The sequence below is a fragment of the Crinia signifera genome, chromosome 2, assembly GCF_055691185.1.
Source record: "Crinia signifera chromosome 2, ASM5569118v1, whole genome shotgun sequence".
Classification (NCBI taxonomy): Eukaryota; Metazoa; Chordata; class Amphibia; order Anura; family Myobatrachidae; genus Crinia; species Crinia signifera.
Genome location: NC_139218.1, coordinates 323,596,928 through 323,604,473, shown reverse-complemented (window position 1 = coordinate 323,604,473; position 7,546 = coordinate 323,596,928).

Genomic DNA, 7,546 nt, shown 5'->3' with positions numbered 1-7,546 from the left:
TGGGAGGTACTGTATGCTGACAGATGCGAACACACGGACACACAGACACTGACATGCTGGCACACAGACAGATGCTGACAAATGGACAGATCCTAAAACATGGGCGCGGACAAGTTGACACATGGATACATATGCTGATACACAGATAGCCAATGACACATGGACACTGATGGACGTCTACACACAGGGATACACTGACACACGTTCTGCACAAATAGTCACACTAATGCTGAAAGACGCTGACATCCGGAGACATAACGCAGACTCCTGGACACTGACACACATATGCTGACACATGATGACACAGACACCCAGATGCTGACACACAGACACTGACCTTAATGTTGTCAGCTCCTGTGCTGCAGCCTGTAGAAGGGAAGGGCTCAGTAGCCAGGGGAAGAGACACAAGCATTAACAGAAAGCAGGGAGAGGGAGGATGCAGCTCCAGCCTCTGCGGATGTAGTGAGAGTGTGTGTGCGTGTGTGTTCCCTGCCCCTCTGGGTCTAGAGGCTTCTTGCTGCCGGCGCCGCTGCCTGCCTGCCGAGACAGTGGCGGAACTCCCGGAGGCAATGGAGTCATCTGCCGCCGGGCGCCAGCCTTAAAGGGGGGCACTGGCTCCATTGCCCCCGATGTTCCGATCATTTTAGAGGTGCTGCCCGGCAGTAGCCTTTTGTATGCAGCGGTTCCCCCCCTCCCTGCTACTTCTCCCTGCCACTTGATTTGCTGCTGCTGTACGCACAACGTACGAGTACGAGTAACAGCAGCCTGATCAAGTGGAGAGCCAGCGGCAGCAACACAGTGATGAGGAGCGGAGTCGGGCAGGAGAGCCCCGCGTGTCAGCCCCGCCTCCCGTCATCAGCAGCTGAGGGCCCCGGGGAAAAGCATCCACACCGCGCATTCCCCTGACAGGAATCCAAAGTGCGCACATACAGTATCCTCCGTTCTCCAACGTCCCAGCAGCTCATCTGTCACCACCTGCTGTACAGGCCCTACCGAGGCTGCTACCGCAGCCCAAATCTAACCCTGCAAGCAATCTGCAGGACTGACCGAGGCCTGGGGACCTGGAGGGCCGAATACAGAAGCATGCACCACCATCAGGAGAATCCCGGGGAGCCCAAGTACATGGAAGGTACCTTTGCCTGAGCCCCCTCTCAGCCCATCCCGCTCTCTGCCTGACCCCTCTCTCACCCCTCTCTTTTTGCCTGACTACCCTCTCTCTCTGCCTTACCCCCTCCCACCCAATTCCTCTCTGCCTGACCGCACTGTCCCCCATCTCTTTGTCTGACCCCCTCTCTCTCTGTGCCTAACCCCCTTTCACCCCATTGCTTGCTCTGCCTGACTGCACTCTCACCCATCTTTCTTTGCCTGCTACCCTCTCTCTCTCTCTCTCTCTCTGCCTAACCCCCATCCCACCCAATCTCTCTCTGCCAGGCCCCACTGTCACCCATCTCTCTTTGCCTGACCCCACTCTCTCCGCCGAACCCCCTCTCACCCCATTGCTTGCTCTGCCTGACCCCACTCTCACCCTCTCTCTTGCGTAACCCCCCTTTCTCTGCCTGACCCCTCTCTCTCTTACCCTTAAATCCTCTAACCCTCTTCTCTCTATCGCTGACACCATCTCTTGTCCTGACACTCTCTCGCTCTCCCCTCTAATTTCCTCACTTTCCCTGATGCACCCTCTCCCCCTGACATTCTTTCTTTATCTCTGACACTCTTGTTTCTTTCTTTCTCCATCTTTCTTTCTCTTTTTCTTTCTCTTTCTTTCTCCCCCCCCCCCTTTTTATCATTCTCTTTCTATCTATCTATGGGGGGCACCAACTTTTATCCTGCCTCCGGGCGACCTGGACGAACTTACGCCACTGTGCCGAGAGGTATGCCTGGCCCAGGTAAAATTAGGGGGCGTGGTCTAATTGCGGGAGGCGTGACCACCTTCCACGATTAGGCCATGCCTTGAAAATATTTAGGGGGGTGAAAAAACATTCTAGAGTCGAGGAGGGAGTGTTATTGCCCTCCCCACCCCCTCAGCAGCACACCTACAGCATGTGCTGTGCTGACAGCAGGCTCAGTATGAGCTCTCACGCTCTCATTTTTTGAGCATGCACCAATCATATGAATGTTTTTTTCTATTGAATACTTTTGATGCGATAGTCAGTGACCATCATTTGATGGTGGGCTTCTGATGTCCATCCCTAGGGAGGAGGAAAATCAGTGGTCTCTAGGCATAGAGAGATGGGGAGCAGCAAAGGTGAGTAAGGGAGGAGGAAGAAAGATTGGATGAAGAGAGCAGATTCACCGGATTTGGGGGAGGGGGACACAGATGACAGAGAAAGACTACAGCATCACGCACAATATCTAGGCCCTTATTCTGATCGGTGCGGCCAGATCATAAATATGCGGCCAGGACCGTGCAGGCGAATCCCCGCCTCCGTCCGTACGCGGATATGTGGTGGTCCGCATGAAAGTGGACGGGGATACGCCTCCTCCATCTTGGGAGCAGCCCCTGCATTCGATGGTCGCCGAACATCGAATGCAGGGCCGCACGCTCCACCAGCGCCCGCCACCCTAGACCACACGGACACTTGTCCGTATGAAATCATGTATGGGGGCGGGCAGCTGACATCCGGCGATGTCAGATGCCCGCCCCCTACACATGCGTCACGGCTTCATTACCATGCATACGCCCTGCGTTTGCATGGGAACGCCCATGAAACGCGGGGCGTATGCATAGGGTAATGAGGCTAAGTAGCCCTTCACGCCCCTTTCCGCCCCCTGTGCGGCGTCTAAAGAATACGTACGGCGAAACCGCTTGCACATGCGCAGAGTGACCTCTGCACATGCGCAGTCGATAACCATCGGCGGTACGACCGCATGCGGAAAAATCCGCACCGATCAGAATAAGGGCCCTAGTGAGCTGGAAATGACAGGTTTAAATTCTAATAGTTATTTAATGTGTAGCTTTGTCACACAGGGCCACCTTAAGGTATGGGAAGCTGTACAAGGCTTCACAATTTAGAAAGGGCTTCACAGTCCTTACAGGAAGGGGGCAGAAAATATAGTATCAGAAAATGCAGGAGTTGTGGCTGCAGGAAAATGCAGACAGTGGCATCGATATATCCTGATTTTGAAAGCTGCAGTACTAAGGAAGTGTTGTATATTTCCCAAAATTGGCAGGGGAGGACATGCGTACAGACTGGAGCTGGTGAATAACAGTCTGTTGGCCCCTGGCAGAGAGAGGTGATCACATTGAGGGGCAGTCCCTTGCCACAGGAAGGATCACTCCTGCTGATAGGTGAGTAGCGAGCCAGGCACTAAGGTGGAAGCCCTTCCCCGGAGTTACAGGATGTATGCCCAAGCCATGCTCACCACCCCAATAAGCTAAGCAATGATTTAGTGTAAGACAGACCCATAAATATATTTCACTGTCACTGATGCTCAGCTTAGAGGTCCAGGAAGACAGAGCACGATCAAGCTTAGCCATGCATGGAGTCCTCTGTTTCAGGCACAGATTGGCAGGGGACGAAGCACACTTGCCAACTTGCTTCCTCTGGAAAAGGGGGTGCAGCATCTTCATAAATGGGCGTGGAGGCACGATTGTTTTATTGCAGCCTCATTCCCGCTATACAATACCTAGATTAACGACATTGTAGAGAGGGGGATGGGGATGTGATGAAGCAAATCAGCGCAACCTGCTGGATAGCAACAACCCTCTGCACAAGTATCTCCTGTATGATCTAGGCCTGTTTATTCTTCAAGTAGGTGTTCTAGGTGTTCCTTCTAAGAGGGATTACCAGCGGCATCCATTCACAATATACTGTCTTACGTTTGATGTTTTGCATTTAGGCTGCAATGTGTAAGCAAATAAGGGGCCTAATTCAGCATAGATGCTAACGTGAGAATTCGCAAATCGAGTCATTATCAAGTGCATGCGTGAGGAGAAATAACAACATAAATGTGTATGGATAGTAGGATTCAGTATTAAATCCCGGCAGTCGGGATCCCGGCGTTCAAAATGCCGACGCCCGAATCCCGACCGCCGAAATCCCGACAAGGGGGGGACGTGGATCGCCCCCCCTTGCGGGCTCGCTGCGCTCGACACGCAGCGGGCATGGTGCCTCGCTACGCTCGGCACACTAATTTATTCTCCCTCCGAGAGTGTCGTGGACACCCACGGAGGGAAAAAGTGTCGGGATTTTGGCGGTCGGGATTCCGGCGTCGGGATTTTGAACGCCGGGATCCTGACAGCCGGGATTTACACTGCATCCCGGATAGTAAATACAACAAAGTGACTGAGAGGAAGCTGGCATTTGGTGTCTCTTCCATGGTTTGGGAATTGCGTATAGATTTGGGAATGTATGGATATGATCCATTTATTTACAATTCTCTCATAATTCAGAAAGGGGATTCTTCTCTTTCTGTCTGGGCGGCAGCTTTCTCATTACAGTCCACTGCAGCTTCTCACATTAGCGATCTATGCTGAATTAGCTCCTAGTTGCTATAGCGCCAGTGTACGTCTCATTTCATTTCTTGGCAGCAGCTTCACTTGCTAAAATCAGCATTTTAGCCTAGAAAATCTGCACTTGCAATAGTGCATTAGTTTTGGGTCCCAACATAATATTGTAGGGCTCATCAAATACAGAAAGGCTGACACTGGTGAATTCAGAGGCGTAACTCTGGGAGGCAATGGAGTCATCTGCCGACGGCTCCTGCTCCCAAGGGGGCACCGCACTCTGGTTTGAATCAGTTAACTGAAAGCCGTTCAGAGGCGGAACTACCATTGGTGCAGCAGGTGCATTGCACCGGGGCCCATAAGGACTAAGGGGCCCACTGCTGCCAACCACTGCTGTGTGGCATATTGTGAACTTAGGTTGGACTGTAGGTGGGAGGCCTAAATTATATTTTTGCACCTGGGCCAACCACTCACAAGTTCCGCCACTGTAACCGTTCATATCTCATACCACCAACATGACCGTCTCCAGGAGGGACACAATTCTCTGCTCCTGGACTTCCCAATTAATGCATACTTGCCATCACCTGTGGTGAGCTAGTTTATTGCTCAGAAAGGTGTTTTACCACAGGTGATAGTAATCATACTATAAGAGGAAAGTCCAGGAATAGAGCATTGTGTCCCTCCTGGAGAGGGTCATGTTGGGAGGCATGGTATCGCGGTACTTGTTTCCTAGCACGGCCCCATCGCATTGTATACCATAAGACTAAATAAGGTATACAATGGTATGCGATGCCATGCTACGCAATGTTGTACAATAAAATATCGCATCTTATGCCATTGTATGGCATACGATGTGATCGTATACGATTTTTTATTGTACAACCACCCTGATGGGTCCTTACAATGTTAAATGGCCCCCCATAGTCAACGCCACCCCCACGATCAACGCCAACCCGAAGCGTGGCGAGCGCAGCGAACCCATACCCCCACTATCCATGTCAGCGTGGAGTTGATTCTAGATAGTGTGGGCCCGAAGTGTGGCGAGGGGCTGCGGAATACGAGCCTGAAGCGTGGCAAACTAAGCGAGCCCCGTGAGGGTACGCGCAATACATGTTAAGTAATCCGTGTCCCCTCGCGGGGCTCGCTGAGCTCGCCACGCTTTGGGCTCGGTGGCTCGCTGCGCTCACCACACTATCAAAGATCAACTCCAAGCCGACGTGGATAGAAGGTCGGAGGACGCGTACCGCTGCCCCTCGCGGGCTCGCTGCGCTCACCACCCTTCGGGTTGGCGTTGATCGTGGGGGTGGCGTTGACTATGGGGGGCCATTTAACATTGTAAGGACCCATCAGGGTGGTTGTACAATAAAAAAATTGTATACCATCGCATGCATCGTATGCGGCTATATGGCATGTGATGCAATGCGATTGCGTAAGATGCCATAAGATGAAAATATTGGGCGCCGTGCTAGGAAATAAGTACCGGTATCGCTTCTATGGCTGACATCCCGATGCAACCTGTATTAGAACCCAAGACATGTCTTACTGGAGACAGACACCTTACTGATTGACAATTCCTGGGCGCTGACTGTTTTTTTTTCTTATACTCAATTTACCCCAAAAAGAAGAGAGAAAAGAGCACAATAGTGTAATACAATTTAGATGTTAACAAAGCTGTTTCTTATAGGCTAAGTTAAAAATGGTAGGACTCATACCCCTTAAGGTGGTCTTCTTTTTTAAGGTACACATTATGCGCTTGTTTGGGGAGCGGTAGCGTCACCACAGGATCACAAGTCCCTCCAGTTGATATGAAAAGAAAAGGCTGGTATAGTATAATACCGCTTTTTATTTAAAATAAACAATCACAAGTAAAAACAAGGGTCTATAACAGCTGACTCTCACCGAGTGTAGTTGTCAACAAAGAGGATTGTAGACAAAATAAGCAGTTGGTGTTCTAGTTACAGGCATCCCTGATAGCTTCTCCTCGATGTAGTCAGATGTTGTCCACCCTTTTCCTCCTCACCGTCAATGCGTTTCGAAACCAGCAGGTTTCTTTTTCAAGGCATGTGGAGGTAAGGCTCAGAGTCCCATATTTATACCCCTATTGGTGATAATCCTATTTCCAGACATGGAATCACCTATCCGGCTAATCCTAAACATACACATATTCAAAGTCCAGTAGCTCCGGTCCGCGTTCCCAAAAAGTCATTATCAGCTGTACCTCATCACAGGTGTCCGTTTTGTCGCTCTTTTACTTCCGTCTTCCAGCTTACACCGGAAGCGGAAGTGGCGTTTGCGTTCCAAAGTCCTGGACTTCCGGTAGGCGGCTCAATGCCACTTGCGTTCCACTTCCGATCTGCGTTCTACACAATCCTGTTTCCAAATGGGGCAGTCCTTTCATTCTCCATTATGAAAATAGCAATCTCCATCCACCATTGTGTGTATTGATTTCCACCATAAAAACTAAATAGGGTATTAAAGTTTGTTGAAACTATAGAAGGAATAGAAGACATCTTTTTAGTCACAGCAGATGTGACGTATATAAAATAAATATATCAATTAAAACACAAATAATTCCCATTAAACATATTACTATGATAGTATTTAATGGTTTTTGGAAATTGGAGATTTTCTGGGGCTTTTTTGAATTATTTAAGAACAATTAAAATATATGATTAAAAATTATGTCATAAAGTTAATCTGATTCCGAGGGATGTTTTACAAGAACCATTTGAGCTCGAAGTCTTTGCAAGCGTCTGATGGTTAAAAATCACAGTCATAACTAAATGCATTAAATTACCTCCCTCTTCTGGGAACAATTAAATCAGACCTTAACCTATGGTCACTAAAAAATCTTGGATGGGAAGGGTAAACGTTATAAAAATGAATATAATGCCCAGATTACTCTACCTATTCCAAACGCTCCCAATACGATTACCGTCCAAATATCTTCTGACAGCCCATAAGGTGATCCGAGATTTTGTCTGGAATGGTAAAAGACCCAGATTTAAACACCAGATACTATTTGGATGGAAAGCACAGGGAGGAAGGCAGCTTCCGATGGTCTCGACCTACTACCAAGCCGCGATTCTCAAAAGAATT